The sequence below is a fragment of the Macrotis lagotis genome, chromosome 5 (genome assembly GCF_037893015.1).
Source record: "Macrotis lagotis isolate mMagLag1 chromosome 5, bilby.v1.9.chrom.fasta, whole genome shotgun sequence".
NCBI lineage: Eukaryota > Metazoa > Chordata > Mammalia > Peramelemorphia > Peramelidae > Macrotis > Macrotis lagotis.
The window spans coordinates 107,758,112-107,778,595 of NC_133662.1; the positions used below are offsets into that span (position 1 = coordinate 107,758,112).

Here is a 20,484-nt window from a genome sequence, read left to right on the forward strand (position 1 = left end):
GGGGGGATGGCTTTTTTTTTCTCCTTAATGCTACTCTGGGATGGAATAAATGCGAATGTAGGAAAGTTGCCCTTGCTTTAAAAGAAACCATCCCCAAGACCCCTTAATTCTCTTTCTGAAGGGGGGGGAGAATGGGAAAGACTACTAAACTGGCGAATCACAGAATTTTAGGATTGAAAAAGACCTCAAAGATCACTTAGTCTAACCTGTACTGCAACAAAAATCTCCTCTATACCTTTTCTAACTAGTGTCATCCATGTTTCACTTGAAAGGGAATTTATTACCTCTTGAAGTTGCTCATTGACTTTTGGACAATCCTGACTGATGGATGTTTTTCCATCATATGGAGTCAAAACTGCCTCTGAAAATTGGATTCACAGCTCCTTGAACAAGTCTATTCAACAAAAATTTGATAAGTATCTACCATGTTTAAACCGTTGTGGGAGGTGCTAAGGACACAAAAATGAAATAGCTAGAGTCCCTATACAGAATGTGTGTACACACACACACACACACACACACACACACACACACACAGAAGGGAAAGCAGGAGAGAGAGGGAGGGAGGGAGGGAGGGAGGGAGAGAGTGAGAGAGAGAGAGAGAGAGAGAGAGAGAGAGAGAGAGAGAGAGAGAGAGAGAAGAAGAAGAAGAAGAAGAAGAAGAAGAAGAAGAAGAGATAGGTAGAAAAAGGGAGGATGAGGGGCAGCTAGGTGGCGCAGTGGATAGAGAACCAGCCCTGGAGTCAGGAGTACCTGAGTTCAAATCTAACCTCAGACACTAAATAATTATCTAGCTGTGTGGTCTTGAGCAAGCCACTTAACCGCATTCGCCTTACAAAAAACCTAAAAAACAACAAAAAAAACCCAAACAAACAAAAGGGAGGATGAGGGAGGGAAAGGAAGAGAGGGCAGAATGAGAAGAAAGAGAGAGAGAGAGAGAGAGAGAGAGAGAGAGAGAGACAGACAGACAGACAGACAGACAGACAGACACAGAGACACACAGAGAGACACACACACACACACACAGAGATAGACAGAGAAAGAGAGAAAGATTTCAACAGGCAGAGGTGAAGAAGAAGTGGAAGCAGTGGGGGAAATAGTGAGAATTTTTTTTTTTTTAATGAGAACTTTTTTAAAAATAGTCCCTATCTTCAAGAAATTTATTCTAATGCAGGGTACAACATATAAATAATTATGTACCTAAAAAGACAAAGAGAGAGAACTATGTAGTGATATCTGATTCTTCATGATCCCATAGACCACACTCTCCATGGGATTTTCTCAGCAAAGATACTGAAGTGATATGCCATTACCATTTCTAGCTCATTTTACAGATGAAGAAACTGAGGCAAGCAGGACTAAGTGCTTTGTCCAAGATCTTAAAGCTAGTAAGTGCCTGAAGCCAAATTTGAACTAAGGTCTTCCTGTCACCAGGTTCAGTGCTCTACCCGGTGAGCAATAGCACTCCCCCACACTTTTTTTTAGGTTTTAGTTCAATTTTACTGCACAAAATATATGAAAAATAGTAACTGAAATAAAGCCTAACAGGGGAATTGGAGGCAAAAGTTTGAAAGCATTAAATGACAAGACAAAGAATATTCATCTTATAGGGAATTGGGAGTCACTGAAGGTTTTTGAAAAAAGCAAACAACTTCTACACATTAGGAAGCTCATTTTGGTAGAAGGAACTAGAAAAGTTGGACAGTAGAAACAGAATTGGTTAGAAGAAATGTTATAGTAATAATCCAGGAGACAGAGCCTGAACTAGGATGGTGGCAGTATGAGGGAAGAGTGAAAAATGCCACAGAGGTTAAAAGAGACAGAATCTGGCAAGTGACTGGATTGGGGGGCTGGGGGGGAGAGATGAGATAGGGAAGAATCAAGGAAGAATCCAAGATTTTGAGCTTGGATAACTGGGAGGCTGACATTGCTATAGAAGGAAATAAGAGAACTAGTGAGAGAGATTTTGTGGTGGAGAGATGGAAGATGATAAGTTTATTTTAGATATGTTGAGCCTTGAGGGACAATTGTAATCAGGGAATGTGAGCAGAAATAATAACAATGAATGAAACTGATGAAGATCCAGAAGAGAATTCTGTAATGGCAGTTGAAAGATTAGAGAAAGATTCAGGAAGGAGGGGTCAACAAAATCAAATGACAAAGAAAGTAGAGGGAGAATGAGGATGAGAGCTTGAAAAAGGCTATAAAATTTAACAATTAAGGTATCATTGGTATGCTCAAAAAGTTATTAAATTATGCCTAGGCTTTGGCCCATCAATACCACTAGTAGGTCTCTACTCCAAAGAGATTTAAAAAAAAAGGAAAAGGACCCAAATATACAAAAATATTCATGGCAGGTTTTCCAAGGCAGCAAGAATTTGGAAACTGAAGAGATGCCCATCAATTGGGAAGTGGTTTAACAAGTTTTGGTACATAAGGGCTTTGGAATACTATTGTGTAAAAAGAAATGATGAAGGAAATAGTTCCACAGAAACCTGAGAAGACCTGTGTGAATTCATGCAAAGTGAAGTGAGCAGAACTCAGAGAACAATATACACCGCTACAACAATAGTGTAAAGATAATCAATTTTAAAAGACTTAGGAACTCAACGTAATGACCAAGCACAAACCCAATGAACTCTTGATAAAACATGCTACATACCATTAGATAGAGATCTGATAGACTGAGAGTAGACATAGTTTTTAATGACTATGGCTAAAATGGAAAACTTTTTGTATGACTAAACATTTTTAAAAATGAGTTTTGTGTTGGGGTGGCTAGGTGGCATAGTGAATAAAGCACTGGCCCTGGAGTCAGGAGTATCTGGATTCAAATCTGGTCTCAGACACTTAATTACCTAGCTGTGTGGCCTTGGGCAAGCCACTTAACCCCATTTGCCTTGCAAAAACCTAAAAAAATAAAATAAAATAAAATAAAAAAATAAAAATGGGTTTTGTGATCTTAACTTCACAATGGCTGGAGAAGGAGGAGTGGAAGGGAGAAAATTTGGAATTGAAAATAAAATTATTGAATTAAAAAAGAATGAGTGGATATTTAGATATCTGTGAAAATTTGCATGAACTTATGAAGACAAGTGAATTAGGAGAAAAATTTTTATGTTCATAATAACTTAAAGGAAAGAAACTGAAAGAATTCAGAACTCTGAATGCAGCGACTATTCATAATTTCAGATTTGTGATGAAATTTCTCCCAACCCTTGGTAGAGATGTAATTCGCAAGAGAAACAGAACAATTTTCACATAAATGCAATGTATGTTGTTTCTCATTTCTTTAAAAAAAAAAGGGGACTTCTATTGGGAGAGAGTGTAAATTCTGAGCAAAAAGAAGGAAAAAAGAAGAATATCAATGAAACATTAAAAACACAGAGACAAGACCAGGAGACATTTCAAAAGAGGTCATAGACAAGTAAGATAGCCTTTTCACTAATGTGTTAAATTTAATATACACTTAAAAATGAGTTCACAATTTCATTATGTATCTATTCTGTCCTTTTACATCAAAATATTCATGTTTATTGATGTGAAGTTGAAAGTAATTTTTTTTAAAGCAGTCATTAATGACTTTGAGAGTTTTCTTCATTAGAGAGGTGGATCAGAAGCCAAATTATAAGGGATTGAAGAGTAAATGGATAGTAAAAAATAGAAGCTACAAATGTGAACCACTCTTCTCTTGAGTTCAGCAATGAAGGGAAAGAATAAGATGATGGTTTTGAGAGAAAAAGTAATTTTTTTAAGAGGGAAGAATTAAGCATAGATCAGGGATCCTTAACATTTTTTCTCAGAAGTAAGCTTGACTTAGTTTTTTCTGACTCTGGTGCAGGACTCTGATAAAGAAATTAATTGTTCAGTGTTGTTCCTAAATTGTGGCACACAGAACTGAATACATCTGTACTCTGGATATGTATCTGAGCAAAGCACTACCATGAAGGGCTCAGCCACACAGGATGGCAACCTATATATTATCCTCAAACCATCATTCTTTCTCATCATCTCCATATCCAACCAGCTGCTAAGTCCTGTCATTTCTAGCTGCACTGTTTCCCATATACATCTAACTTTCTCTCCTCTGGCACTGCCACCATCTTATTGCAGATCTTCATCACTTCCTGGTTGAATTCCCTATCTCATCTCTCCTTTACTAAGCTATCAAACTGATCTTCCTAAAATATAGGTCTGACCAAGTCATGCTTCATTTCAATAAACTCCAGGAGCTGCCTATTACCTCCAGGATGAAATATAAAATTCTCTGCTTGTTTTTTCAAGCTCTTCATGACAGGCCCCTTCCTATTTTCTATCTTCTTCGGTCTCACTCCCCCACCATATACTCTACAATCTAGTGACAGGTGTCTCTTGTGCTGTTTTTTGAACAAATCTTGACTCATGGACATTTTCAATGACTTCACTCTGCCAGCATGCTCTCTCCTCATCCCTACCTTTTTTCTGTCTACCTCCTCATTCCTACCTTTTTTCAAGTCTCAGCCAAAATCTTACCTTTTGCAAGGAGCCTTTTCTGGGACTCCTGATTAGGATTACTCTTCCCTCTGAGGTTTTTCTAATGTGTCCTTTCTGACACCTGTTGATATAACTGTCTCCCCTTTCTAGACTGTGTGATATCTAGGAGCACAGCATTTCTTTCTTTTTTTTTTTAAGATTTTTTTCAAGGCAATGGGGTTAAGTGGCTTGTCCAAGGCCACACGGCTAGGTAATTATTAAGTGTCTGAGGTCAGATTTGAACCCAGGTACTCCTGACTCCAAGGCCAGTGCTCTATCCACTGCGCCACCTAGCCACCCCTACTTTGCATTTCTTTGCATCCCTTATAGAGATGGTAGGATACCATAGAAGGTTGGCTTTGGAACCAAAAGTCTATGAGGTACCTTCCACTTCTAGATTTTTGACTAACATATGCACATGCGCATATGCATGTGCATGTACACATGCATACATTTAGGCATATATTTACAGATGAGCAAAGAGAGGATTCCTTGCATCAAACACAGTCCCTATCAGATAATAGGCACTTATAAAGAACTGATTAACTGCTCTCTGAGAGGTAGTCAGCAAAATGGTGAAATAGGGAATAGACCAAAAAGTCGTCACTTAGGAAGAAATCATGAATATCAAACTGTGAATATTTTTTTAAATCTCTGAATGAACATAGTTTCTTATGAAGCTAATTAAGATTGAACCTAGGCAAAACTGTGAGAGAACAAATATATCACTGTAAAATTTTAAATTGATTTTAATTCTATTTTTAAGATTTAAGTTGACAAGTTTAATACTCTTCCAAACCATAGAAATTTGCATAGAGGCCAGTTAATCTTAATTTCCAAACTTAAAATCATCCAAGTCTTCTACTTCTTGGTGCATCCCTTTTTCTTCTCTTTCTGTATCCTTTACACTTCTATCAACAGCTCATAAATAGATCAATATATCATTAAACTCTTATCATGGGCCAAGCATTATACAAAGCACTTTACAAATATGTCCTTGGTCCCACATAACAAACCTGACAGGTATGATTATCACCCCCATTCTCCAGATGAGGAAATTGAGTTAGAAAGAAATTAAGTAACTTACTCAGGGCCACACAGTATATTTCTTTCAATTCAGGTCTTTCTGAATCAAGCCCAATGCTTTTATTCACTGTACCCACCATCTAGCTTCCTCTAAGAGGAGGTAAACTTGGGCATATGGCCTATAATACTCCCTAGGTACAGCCTACACCAGATTAAAATAAATTTGGAAAATATTTAACAAAATAAATAAAAAAATATGATAAAACATAGATAATTACATATATGTGTGTGTGTGTGTGTGTGTGTGTGTGTGTTTTCTAAATCAATATGTGATTGCAAAGATACTTTTGTATGGTTTGGTGTCCTCCCCCTTTTTTCTGTTAGAGTTTGACATCACCAATCTAAAGGCAGTATCCTGAATATATCTGCATTTAAGATATAGTTCTTTGCACTGAATAGAACCAATTACTTCAATTAATTTTACAGATAAGGTAAATTAGGTCCAGTAAAGAAATATGCCTCTAAATACACAGAGCTAGTTCATGTCAGAGCTGGTCCTCGAAATCTGAGTACAGGCATACCTCAAAGATATTGTGGGTTTGGTTCCAGACCATTGCAATAAAGTGAGTCACATGAATTTTTTGGTTTCCTAATCCATGTAAAAGTTATGTTTACACTATACTATAGTCTATTAAGTAAAATGCTAGCCAGCATTTGAGCCTTTAGAGAGGTAGGTAATCATTTTGTTGGTACAGGGTCTTGCCTCTATGTTGATGGCTAGTGGTTGCTGAAGGTTGGGAAAGCTATGGTAATTTGTTAAAAGAAGACAATAAAGAAGTTTGTCTCAGCCACTGTAGGATTCTTAATTGGCCTAACTTCAATATTGTTATGTCAGGAAGACCAGAGGAGAGGAAGAGAGATGGGGATGGGGTGGGGGAATGTTCAGTGGAGCAGTCAGAATACATGCAACATTTATAGATTTTCACTCTCTTACATGCATGTTTCATAGTGCCCCAAAACAATGACAATGCTAACAATAAAAATCACTGATCACATAATAGTTATAATAATAACAATAATAATAATGAAAAAGTATTAAATATTGCAAGAATTGCCAAAATGTGATAGACACCATGTGATCACATGTTGTTGGAAAAACTGCATCCACAGACTAGATCAAAACAGAGTTGCCACAAGGGCAGCTAGGTGGCGCAATGGATAGAGCACAAACCCTGAAGTCAGGAGTATACCTGAGTTCAAATCCAGCCTCAGACACTTAATAATTATCTAGCTGTGTGACCTTGGTCAAGTCACTTAACCCCATTGCCTGTCTTGCAAAACACGAACAAAAAACCCAAACAATTACCACAAACCTTCAAATTGTAAAAAATGCAATATCAGTTGTGAAGATATTAGGAGACAACCTGTTTTCCAGAATGTTTGGCATAACAACAATCCTTTGTGCTCACCCTCTAGATGATCTCAGTTATTACTGTGTTATTATATTCAATTATTGTATTGCTTTGTCCAGAAGCAGGTATTTTCTGAGCTTGGCAAGCACTTATTGAAACCATGTTCTGGTCATGAAGCTCAAACTTGTCGAATTATTGCTGTTACCTCTCACTGTCAGAGTTACAGCTCACCATTCAGGCATGGGTATTAAGTACTGAGATCTGCCTACACTAAATAACCCATGTATCTTTCCTTGCAAACCCTTTCCCTCACTTTGAAATTAATTAAGCTTCTGTTTGTGTCCTGATTCTCCAGTCTCCAGCTTTCTCTGTATAGCTCCAGCTACCCACAGGTTAGGGGTTGGTACCAGTCTGGTTGACCCCGCAAAACACAATAAAGCAAAGTGCAACAAAACAAGGTAAATGCCTCTGCAGTTCTGGAAGGACAATAAATTTAGAGTCAGAGAACCTCTATTCAAATATTAGCTCTATCTTATAACCCAAACTGCTACTTGCTTCCTCTCTTGAACTTTGTATATCACCTGACCTCTGCCTTGGTTTCCCCAAGGATAAAATGAGAATATTAGAACATATGGGCCCCAAGGTCTCTTCTAGCTCTAAATCTAGGCGCCTTGGAATGATGGTTTCTAATGAGGTTGTGTTCCTTCTACCTTATTCATAGGACTTCTAAGAGAGAGGTAAGAGAATTTATATTAATTTAGGACTTCTGTGAGTTTAAAAATTGGATAAGGGCCTGATATACAGTAGTCTCTCAAAAATATCTGCTGAATGAAAGAATGAAATGCAAACAATAACATTAAATTCAAGGAATGGACATCAAACTCTATTGGCAGGGTAGTGGATAGAGAACCTTCTTAGGGGGCCTACAATCAAACCTTCATGAAAATGGAGCCCAGAGACCAATTATTTAGACTAGAGATTATCAAAGTTTCTCTTTCTATTGGTCATTATACTATCCAAATGGTGAGGATTTTCCCCTCTTTTGAAACCTATTAGAGCAGTTTTGCCCAAACATCCGAGACTGGGAAGGAGCTATCATGGTGATTCTGGGTTGGTTTCATTTATTCAAGCTCTTTGAGCCTTTCAGTGCAATGAATAATGTAATGTTTAATAGGGCATGAAGTTGTTTTTCTCTAACTTACTGCAATGACTGTAGATATATATTTTAAAAGCTAAATCAGGAGAGAATCAAGCAACTTTATTCAATATGAGAATATTCATTTGGACTTGGAACTTGAAATCTTTAATACCACTTAAAAATACACATTTGCTATAATTGCATACAAGTGATAGATGGTTTTTGCTGAGACACCACCTTATACCCTTTATCACTGAAAAGCACATTTTAAAGGAATATACGGCTTTGATTTTATGGGGGCACTTTTCTCCTCAAATATTTCACAGGCATCAATGGATTTCCACCCCCACCCCCCTTATCTCTGTAGCCAGTACAGGGACCTTTCCCCCACTTCTTTTGAAAGGTTTCTCTGGAGGAGAGAACTCATGCCAGAGGATTTGGAAAATGCACAGCTGAGGGGGGGGGAAGCATCCTTAGCACACTTCCCTTGCTAATTTAAATTATCCCTCTTGGAAATCCAGAGAGCCCTCAGGTTCTCTGATTCTCTGGTTTTTAAGGGAGAGAATGAGCTGAACCAGAAGACTGTCCCCCCCTTGAGTGAAAACCACCCTACTTGTGGTCAGCTCAGAGAGCACTTTCACAGCTACGATGTGAAGAACCTACAGTGGATTTCTCAAGAACAGGGATTCTAAATCTGGGGGCAGGGGGTGGGAATTTGGTTTAAAAAATGAAAGACATATACATATCTCATATGTAATAAGTATGATTATATATACATGTGTTTGTACACACACACACACACACACACACACACACACACACTCTCTCTCTCACTCTGCAAGTGCCCCTGAGATTATTAATATGTCTGTTTTCTATGAGTTACTTTACCAGGCAGGCAGCCTGGGAACAGTGCAAAATTGTTTGCAGAAGGGAGCCAATCACAAGCCTGCAATGAGCCAAAGTCTTGCTCACTCCCAGACACCTTTGCTGGTGTTCGCTGGCTGACCTTGCTGAGTTGCCCCCCCCCAAAAAAATTGGCCCAAACCAGCCTTGCATTCAACTGTTCTTGGGAAGGATTGTCCATTCTTTGCCCCAATCCCTCCCTGAACCTCCCCTTTGTGGTTTTCAAACATAAATCTCCCCTGCCTCTCCTGGGCTGTGGGAGAACTGGCATGAGGGGTGTTCAGTACTAGTGTCTGATTTTCCTGCTAATAAAAAACTTTCAGGTTTTCAACGCGGCTTTAGCACCTCTACATTTTGAGGAGTGGACTTCAACTGACTGGAAACACATAAGTATATATAGATACATCTAGAGAAGTATTTCAATATAAATGTTTTAATTCTGTGAAGTATATTTTATGCATCTAAAAACATTTTTGAGAAGGGATACATGGGCTTCAACAGACTTTCAAAGAGGTCTATGAAACAATAAAAAGTGAAGAATCCTTATTCTAGAAACAAGAGCAGAATTAGGGTTCTGATTCTTAGGGAAACTTGTGAAGCAAGAAGAGTCTAGCAAAGCAGAAATATGGACAAAATTAATATCCAGTCCTCAAGGAGCTCACAGTCTAAATGGAGTAGGAGGGTGCAGGGAGAGAGAATATGCAAACCACTACTTAAAAGATGTATCCAGTGAAATGAGCAGAACCAGAAAAACATTGTATACCCTAACAGCAACATAGGGATGATGATCAAACTTAATGGGTTTACTCATTTCATCAGTGCAACAATCAGGCACAATTTTGAGCTATCTGAAATGGAGAATACTATCTAGATATATACACAGAAAGAATTGTGGAGTCTGAACAAAGACCAAAGACTATTACCTTTAATTTAAAAAAAAATAACTTGTCTTATTATATAATTTTGCTATCTCTTATACTTTATTTTTTTTCCTTAAGGATATGAGTTCTCTCTCATCACATTCAACTTAAATCAACGTATACCATGGAAACAAATGTAAAGACTAACAGATTGCCTTCTGTGGGAGGTGGGGAGAGGGAAGCAAGAATAGGGAAAAAAATTGTAAAACTCAAAAATAAGTAAAATCTTTCCATTAAAAAAAAAAGATAAGGGGCAACTAGGTGGTGCAGTGAATACAGCACCAGAGGCCTCAGACACTTAATAATTACCTAGCAGTGCAGCCCTGGGCAAGCCACTTAACCCCATAGCCTTTCAAAAACAAAACAAAACAAAACAAAAAACCTAAAAAAAAAAAAAAAGATGTATCCAGGGTAAACTGGAGGGAATCTCAGAAGACACCAGGAGGGGGTTAGGGGAAGGGAGGAATTACTGGGAAAGGCTTCCTACAAAAGGAAGTGTTTGAGCTGAGACAACAAGAATGCCCAGGGACTTAAGAAAAAGAAAGGAGTTAGAACATTCCTGAGGGTCAACCATTGGCCAAAAAGGCATCAAGTCAGGAGGCAGACTGCAGACTGTGGTGTACAAGGAACAAGAAGTTGAAGAATATCAAGGACACTGCTGTAGATGCATTGTGGAGAATTTGAAGGGGGGGGGGGGTCCTAAGAGCTTCGAAAGTTAAAAAATTGTGAAGGACTTGAAATGCTAAACTGAAGATTTGAAATCTGATCCAGAAGAAATAGGGAGTCACTGGAGTTTACTGAGAAAAAAGGGAGGGGGTGATATAATCAGAGTGCTTGGGAGGCTGGATGAAGGAGAGGTTCAAGGAAAGGAGACAATACCTGCTTGTTTTCAAAGAAGACCAAGATATCAGTGAGGTGATGCCATGAACATGCAATTGAATTGAATGTAAGCAAGGGAGGTCTGTGCAAAGTCAACAACCTCACTTTCTCTTCCAAAGTCATCTTGGGTCCAGTGGTCAGAAATGGAGCAGAATGACTGGGGATGGCCCTGGATGTAGTGGAAGACTTTGACTTTTTTAAGCTAGGGTCTTTAACAAATCTCAAGTCTGGGTGGCAACTCTGTGTATGAAGAGACTTACATTAAAATAAATCAAATGTTTAGGAAATGAACTACTTAACAAACCCTCAAATATTTAATAATAGATGAGAATTTGAACTGCAAGTTTATGTTAATGATTAATAAACAATGGCCAACCCAAAGAATTGTTCTTTAAAATTTACTGTTAATGTAGGGGGAAAAATACATCTCCTCAGCTAGTTAAACTGTTCATCAAGGAAGTTCAAAAACCCAGACAGGGTCAGAGTAACAACACCAGTCTTAGTAAAGGTCCCAGATCCCAACTAGAGGCCAATTCCCCTAGAATCTTCCATCCCACTGCTTGCACAAACTTGTATCAATTCCCAAGTCCAAGTTCCAGCTCTCTTCCCTCAAAGTCTGGTCCTACTAGATTCAGATAAACCCCTATTAAAAAGCAGGAAATTATTAGGAAAGGGTATTCTATTACTACTGTTTCCTAATTCCACCCAGGATTTAACTTCAATATTTTTGTTATTGTTCAGTCATTAGTTTTATGTCTGACTCTTCAGGAATCCATTTGGAGTTTTCTTGGCATGGTTATTGGAGTGGTTTGTCATTTCCTCCAGTTCATTCTGCAGATGAGGAAACTAGGCAAACAGGGTTAAAAGTTACCTGCCTAGGGAACCACAAATAATTAAGGGTTTGAGGTCAGTTCTGAACCTAGGTCTTTCTGACCACAGGTCTGGTGTTCTATCTACTGAGTGACCTACCTGGCTTCTTTTACTGTCTAATAAAAAGCTCCATGTTTCCTTGTACTGGTCTTTGGTATTCAGAACTTCATTTCTGAGTAAATTTCAGAGTAAAAAGCCTGGCTGCCCAGGCCCCAAGCATCAGAGGGCTTTGGTTTCAACCTCAACCTTGCTCCCACCTCCCTCTTTATCCACCTCTCTCATTGTCATCCTCCCCCACCCAGATCTTAGATAAATCATTTAATCTCCATGGATCTCCATTTCCTCATCTGACAAGGGATGGAAGTAGAATCCAGGCCTCAAGAGTTCCTATCAGCTTTAAATCTATGATCCACCTTGGTATGAAAGGGATCTACTTCAGGGCATGGAGTATTCACCACACCAAAGAAATCCTATCTTCTGAAATACTGATGTAGACACAAAAGCATATTAGGTAGTTGTTTTAATCAGTCCCTGGTCAGGCCTATGCTATTGACACAGATACAGAGCAAGAGAAAGATGGGGGTAGCTGACTAGCAGAAAAAGAGAGAAAAAAAGTTGTTTTGAGTAAAGAAGCTACTTGTGACAAACCACACTGCCTATACTTTTTTGAAGAATGTTCTCCAGGATTGACTTCTGGTGGATTCCTAAGGCTTTTAACCTCTAGTTATGAATTCTTCTGGCCTCCAACACAGTCTGAATTTGGTTACCTGAGAAACTGGGAAGCCCAGTCCATGCCTAAGCTTTGTCCAGTTAATTCTGCCCCTATCATCTCCCCTGAGTCTTCCACTGTCTGACTCTTCATGAATTCATTTGGGATTTCCATGGCAAAGATACTGGAGTAGTTTGCCACATCTTTCTCCTGTTCATTTTATAATTAAGGAAATTGAGGCAAATGAAGTTAAAGTCACTTTCACAGGGATACCCAACTAATAAGTGTCTGTTGTTGGATTTGAAATCAGGTCTTCCTGACTCCAGGCCCAGTGCTTTATACACTGTTACCATCTAGGTACCTGTAAGGATAGGAATTACTTTAGTCTCAAAGCAAATCCCAAATCACTTATTCTCAACTCAGACAACAGGTAAAAAAATACCAGTCAGTCCTCCAGCTGAACCAGAATTCTGAAGAACTGGTTCAGGCCCCTATGAGTTAATCTGGAGTAGGTGGAGTAAACAGTCCAGCCACTCATTCACTACCTAAATGACCCTTGGTCAAGTTACTTAACCTTTGGGCTGCTGGTTCCTCATCTGTAAAATACAGAGATTTCTGATTCCTTTTAGCCTTAAATCCCCAGTCTTGATTCCAGCCCAGGGAAGCCCCTAGATTATTTCTCAGGTAGGGTAGAAGGAGAATTTTTGGTCTGAAGAATTTTCTATTTTGAGGTCATGCTGTAAATGGCCCTATAGATTTTGCAAAGGTGGCCTTTGTCATATTCCACCTGGTGAGGCTGACTGACCACCGAACCCATCCCCTACCTCACATGAACCAGGAGCCCATCTCAACTCAAAGATCATCTTGAGAGGAATTCTAAGGGAAGTTTGGCAGATCCCTGGCCTATCCCTTTTTCACTTGAATTGTTAACCTTCTTGCTACCTACAGCCCCTTGTCTGGATTGAACTGCATTTGCCAAATCAGTTAAGGGCAAGGTTCTATGCTTGCTTCTTCCATATTTTAAGTCAGGACTTGTCTCTAAATAGTCCTGCCCTGGTTGCTTAATATTTGGAAATTTTAGCTATATTGAAATTTCTACAACAAATTAAACCAAACTGAGATATCACTGACCAGCTTGTTCAACCTCACATTTTAGTCCTTCCTTGGATTGGTGGTCTCTTCAGCATTGTCTGAACCTTTTGACTGTCTCACTCTACCATCCCAAGGAAGACAGGTCTAACCTGTCGAAAACTAAAATATTATACAAGCCCAGAGCCACCCATAGGCTAGCCCACTCATCACTAGAGGTAAAGGCAGGGACAAGCTGAAGAGAGCTCCCAGGGTGAGCTGAAATTAGAAAATTAGAAAACACAACAAATGGAAGATCAATTTATTGTTTGGTGGATTATCTAGCCTAAAGTGAAGGAGAAAACATAAAGATACAGATTAAATTTAAAAGTGTATCCTGTTTGAGAAAGAACCAATTGTTAAACATTTACCAACAGGCTCCAGGATAAAGGGGCTTGAATAAAGGAGCACTACCTCCCACCCTGTCTTCAGGCAATTAATTGCCTGGGGGGGGCAAATTGGGTTGCATGACTTGCCCAAGGTCATACATCTAGTGGTCTCTGAGACAGAATTTAAACTGGGTTCTACTTATTCCAGGACCAGTGCTCTATCTACCATACCATGAAGCTGCCCTTAACTTCTTTCCTAATTATTTGTTCATAATCCTCAAAAGAAAACTTCCAAATCAGCAGGAATTATACAAACTAACTTTGGTGAACTCATAGCGTAAATTCCCTGTTCAACCCTTCCTTCCTAAGAGGCCTATCTTCCCAGTATTTGTGGCCTGACCTATTTCTACCTATAACCAGTCAATGAGGAAGCTAAGGCCCAGCAGGCCCTTGTGGGCAAACATAGCAATATATCCAGGCTGCAAGGAATCCCCTTCTCAGTGGTGTTTGGTTCCAGTAGATGATGCAATGGCTGCATCATCATTCAACATTTCAAGAGACTTAGAAAAGGTCACAGTCCACTCAAACTAACTGTGGTCTTCTGCCAGGAGCTGAGTCAGAATTTCCTCTCTAGTACTGAGACTTCAGGAACACTGCCATCACTGTCAAGGCAGAGAAGGGATCTCCACACAGGTTGTACAAATGTATAAATGACAAAGTTTGGGGAGGGGCAATTATGGTTCTCTTCTCATTTTTTTTTAAACGAGCTGATCTTTAATATTAGGTTGAGTTTAACTTGGAAGCAATAATACTAACCAATTTACTCACTCTCTAGGGCACAGCCTATAACTCTGTATGAATTTATGAGGACAGAACAAAAAGGCTGATCTATCTACTTTTTCAAGTAAGGGGTAGGGGTGGAGGAAAGAGAAGGAACTATAACTATGGTATTATAGGGGGAAGTTAGGTGGTTCAGTGGATAACGAGGTGGGTCTGGAGTCAGAAGACTTAACCCTATTTGCCTCAGCTTCCTCTTCTGTAAAATAAGCTAGAGGAGGAAATGGCAAATCATTCCAGTATCTTTACCAAGAAAATCCCAAATGGGGTCAACCAAGAGTTGGAAATGACTGAACAATAACAACTAATTAATATAGTCTTGAATGTTATCACCACTAATCCTTGGACAATGCTACTGACAAACTGAACTTTTAGAATAGTTAGCAGAAATGGTAGTAGTATTTACCAAATTGGACCTCTGGGTTTAGGAAAGTTACACATTATTTGATCCAATTACAGGAAGGGGACAAATAAGAGACAGCCTTCTAAAACCAGTATGGTCTGGGGTAGCTGGGTGGTACAGTGGATGATAGAGCACTGGACCTGGAGACAGGAGTACCTGAGTTCAAATCAAGCCTCAGACAATTCTTTTGGTTTTTGCAAGGCAATGGAGTTAAGTGACTGCCCAAAGTCACATAGCTAGGTAATTATTAAATGTCTAAGGCAAGATCTGAACTCAGGTCTTCCTGATTCCAGGGCAGGTGCTCTATCCACTACACCACCTAGCTGCCCCAAGACTCAGACACTTAATAATTACTTAGCTGTGTGACTATGGGCAAGTACTTAACCCTATTGCCCTGCAAAAAAAAAAATAGTATGGTCTTTATGAATGTTAGAGTATGGGTGGTACTTTGTCCCTCTAGTTCTCTAGAGGTTCATGAATTCAGTATGTTGGAACTTGATGGGATGGGGAAGGTTCTTATCTTGATGATATCATCTATTCCTAGGATACTGCCCAGAGTTCAGAAATGATCTAGGCTTTCCTCCAGAGAGTCAATACTACTCATTTTCTAAAATGGCAAAAAAGTCAGTTCAAGAAGTTCAATATTCTAAAGCACATTAACAGGCCAATGAGTAATCCACCTGGATGAATGAAGGGCAGTGGTTGTATATCAGGGACATGCTCTTACGTCAATGAAAGAACTACAGACTTTTTTCCCCAAGGTTGGGGACCATGGGTGTACAACACTTAATGTGCTGTTGGACTTGATTAGTTTTGATTAAATTGCTTTTGTTTTTCCTTTTTTTAAAAAATATTTTTTATGAAGACTGGCTCTCTGGGCAGAGAGGGGAAGAGTATATTGGGAAATTACAATGATGTGAAAATAACAGATAATTTTGTTTTTTACAAGAAAGAACCAAAATATTTCTTCTTTTCCATGGTATAGTACTATCTTTCATACCCAGCTTTCCTATGCTGACAGAAATTCTCATTGGTGCACTCAAACCCTCAACAAAGCTCTCTAGTGGACATGGCTTAGGGAAGGCATTTAATGAGTCTACAATGATTTAATGAGCTTATGGACTAGTTCACTTAGATTTTTAGTGTGATCTACCTGAATCTTCAAACACAAGTCATTGAAATCCATGTATCTAATGAGGCCAAACCTTCATAGGTCATACCACACTTCCTAGTGCCATAACAGTATTTCTCTTCTACACTGACCTCTGCACAGAAAGAAACCATAACAATAGGGGATAGGAAGCTACTAGATTTGGAAGCCACATATAAATGAAGGAGGTTAACTTCTCTGAAGATTGTTGTCTCATGTTGCCTAGGTTAAACCAGTATGGCAAGGCAACTGAACCAATGTAGTTTAAATAATACCCATCATTTTGGTACTTTAACTTCATCAGCATGATACTCTAGGACTCTGCACCATATGGAGTACCCTGCTATTAAATGCAAACCTAAAAACAAATAGGATAAATTTGATATTACTCGCTAAAAATAATTTACATATTTTTGTTAAATTTTAAATGGTGAAAAGTTTGTGATTTTATAATCTCTCTTAATTTTTAAAAAATTTCTATATTTATTATTATTATTATTATTTTAAGTTCTATGCAAATGTTCAGGGTTATACTAGATAGAGTACGGAGCTTGGGTGTCAGGAAACCTGAGTTTGAATCCTGCCTCAGCTATTTACCAGCTTACCTTGGGCAAATCACTTAACCTCTGTCTGCCACCTATACATTCCCATCTATACATTCCAAATTTGTTGTAAGAATCAAATATCAAATTATTTGTGAAATCTTTGCAAACCTTAAAGAATTAGATGTTAGCTATTATTACTTTTTCTAACTAAAGGAAAAGATGATTTTCATTCATTAAAGCTTAATAGTTTCTATAAAATCCTTAAGTTCCCTCATTTATTTGGACTCAGCAACTCTAAGTACAAAAAAAAAAAAAAAGAATAGCAAAACAGAGGTCTAGGGGTTGAAATCTCACAATGTTCCAGCTAGTGATAGATGATCCTTCAAATATTTAGAACACTGGCCTGGAAAGGTCCCCAGAAGTTGAACTAAGATGCTTATCTCGATTACCAGAACAGCTTGAATCTGCAAAACTAGTCTGGAAAGCTCAAGCAAAACATTTCTGCAAATTTTATACCCTTCAGCTTTTAATCCCAGGTGAGGTGACTCTAACATGTAATCATGGAGCCATAATACAGTTAAAGAACTCAACCACTTACTTTCAATCATGACCACATCTAAAGTGACCCAGTCCAATTAGAACCAGAGAACCACATCGGGACTACACTAAATACCTTAAAAGCCTGCATTCATCTCATCACTCCCTCACTCACTCAAAAACATCCAATGGAACACTACTTAGACCAGGGTATTTTAGCCTTGGTTCCTTGAACTTTCTTTTTACCAATTCATTGAAAATTCATTTTATTTTATTTTCAGTCCCAAATTCTCTCTATTCCACTAGAATGGTGGTCCTAAACTATTCATTTCATTCCATGATTTAAAATTTTAAAAATATTTAAAGCAGATTTTATTTTTTTTGCAAATTAACAAGAACTTTATTCAGAATTACATAATTTTAAAATAATTTTCCTGAAAAGACTTGTACAAAAGTAACCTTTTCAAGTGCCATGAACTCTGAAAGTTCAGTCTATTATATTGAAAAGGAGGATTCCAATAGTTCCACAATATCTATTTAATTAAAAAATAAAAATATTGAAAACGCTGTCTATTTGCCTTACATTATAAACAATACTATGCTACAACATCTTATAACTTTACTAAACAAAATTTTAGTCACTTTGGTTAATCTTTCAATGTTCACAAATAAGTAACATGCATAGAAAATAAAAAAATAATTTGTCTAACAATTTGCAGCAGTGACAAGAGAGCTGCATTTACTTAAACCCAAATTGAAGAGAGTTGAATTAAGATTGATACAAAGAAAAATATGCTCTGGATTTGCTGTCCTCTGGATTTCTTGAAGCATCTGGTGAAGTGTAAAGAGTTCAAACAACTTCTTATTACTCTTGATTTTGGAGAGCTTCTGTAGTATAATGCTGAGTTTTTCCAATATCTGAAGATCAAGTTTAGGACGTCGGAGCAGCAACAGAACAAGTACAGAAAAATACTACATTGCTACAGGCTTCTAAGAAAGGCTGCAAGAATCGAGATTCCACTGTCATTTGAAGTAAGCTATCCATGACATTGGAGCAGTCCTTTATTGGTTATTTTTAGATGACTTAGTATAACTGGCACAGCTTGATACTCCAAAAACAAGGCTTTTCCTTCATCTATCTTCAGGTCCAAGCAAAGAGAATCAAATGCCTGAGTCAGGTAATCAACTTGAGTTACTGTTTTGAGTACAATCAAAGTTGATAGAAATCTTAAAGATATATTTGAGCTCTAAAGAAAATTGCTGGGGCGGCTAGGTGGCGTAGTGGATAAAGCACCAGCCCTGGAGTCAGGAGTACCTGGGTTCAAATCCAGTCTCAGACACTTAATAATTACCTAGCCATGTGGCCTTGGGCAAGCCACTTAACCCTGTTTGCCTTGCAAAAAAAGAAAAAAAAGAAAAAAAGAAAATTGCTGTCTTTGGCTTATTTGCCACAAAAACTTCCGAAGAAGTACCATGAGTTTCCTTAGTTACTCCTTTGAAGATTTCTTCACCTAGTCTTCTCATTGTTGCTGTCATTGTTGAATGTTGTGTTCCATGATCTAGCTGCCTTATAGACCAATAAATTTTATCACAGGCAAATATAGTTTCAGGTTAACAAATGGCATCCACTGTAGTTGCTCTGCAATCACAGGTAAAAGCTGTACACATTTCTCTTGAATATAGTTTTTATGAGTGGAAGATTGGCATGACTGATTTTGAAGATGTCCTTCACCATCTCCTGGTTTCAGTTTGCTTAAATGATAGTCTGAGATCCATTCCATCAAAACGATTAAAATCTCATAGACAAGTCCATTAGCCTGTAAATTCTCTAAACGACCTTGAACTTTTTTAGCCTGAACTTCCATTTTCTTGTTTTGTTCACTTACATCATTTAAATGAGGGTGTTTCTTTTGTGAATGGTTTAATTGCCTGTTCAATACTGACACTTAAGATCACTTTCAATTAACTCTTCTTCCATCTCCAGTGGACTCAAATCAAAAAAATAATCCAAGTCATCATCAATTCATCTTCTTCTTGAACAACTCACAAAGGGATTTTGTGGAATTTATTCCTGTATTATGAGGAAATGTTGCCACTGAATCACTTGGCAGAAGCATAACTGGATCTGATCAAGGGTTATCCAATACATCTGTATAGGTAAGAGATCTTCTGCTTTTACATCTGACTTGATTATCCAAACCAACAAACTCAGCCTGGACATTGCTACAGATCCCATAATGATCCTTGAGACGTTCCAGGGTCTTGTCCTGGCCCAGAGGCTTGACTACTCTGGGCTCCATGGCTCCTCCGGGCTTCTCGGTGGTCCCCCCCACCCACCCTTATCTGCCGGGGAGACCACATTCAAACCAGGAGCCAAAGGGGCGGGGCCGGCCACACTGGGAGCCTAAAGCAGATTTTAAAAATTCTTTCCCCCCTTCATATTTCATGAACTCCTGAAGCATTTACAATTTATATAACTCAACAGGCACTGATCATGAGTTTCTATGGTTGTAATGTAGTCTATGTTGAAAAGAAGAAGAGCCATAGCATTAGTTAAGCCTTCTTTGTGGCAAACATGGGGCTTTTAGAAGGCTATTACTTGCTTGGAATCTGTGTTTGTATTTCTTTATATTATGTGTATATCTGGGCAAAGTCTTAAGCATCAGGTTGAGTTCTTAGGCAAAACAAACACCAAAAAAGCCCCATGCTTAACATCTTTGGAGCCCTTCCCTAACTCCCTAAGCCAGGTCATGTGATCCCTACTACAAGCCTTTCCTCATGTTGTTCCCCTTATCTGAAATATATTCCCCCTTCTTCATAAGAGACACACTTGAAACAGAAAGACACATACAAAATTAAACTAAAGGGTTATTATGCTCGAGCTGAAGGAAAAAGGCAGGAGCTCTAATCATGTCTTAGACAAAGCAAAAGTAAATAATAGCTCATCTACAATCAGACATGGCTTATCTTGGTTAGTTTGTTTGAATGGTTTTTCTCCACCATTCCTTTTAATCTTAGACCTTAAGAGGGATGGCTCATTGGGTAGAGGGAGGATATATTCAGAAATAGAGGGTAATGTAAAGAACAAAGGGGCATTAATAAAAATAATATAATAATTTTTTTGAAAGGATAAGAGATGTTGGGGGAAAAATTGTAAAACTCAAAATAAATAAATCTTTAAAAAAA

At 38.3% G+C, this 20,484-nt stretch overlaps 1 protein-coding gene and 2 pseudogenes across 3 annotated transcripts in view; all 3 read right to left on the reverse strand.

Moving 5' to 3' along the window:
- BEND3 (BEN domain containing 3) overlaps positions 1-20,484 on the reverse strand; it is a 75,489-nt gene that overhangs the window by 32,407 nt on the left and 22,598 nt on the right. The window lies entirely within an intron of this gene.
- Positions 1,565-18,545, reverse strand: LOC141487758 (coiled-coil domain-containing protein 138-like; annotated as a pseudogene).
- Positions 18,535-19,598, reverse strand: LOC141487833 (coiled-coil domain-containing protein 138-like; annotated as a pseudogene).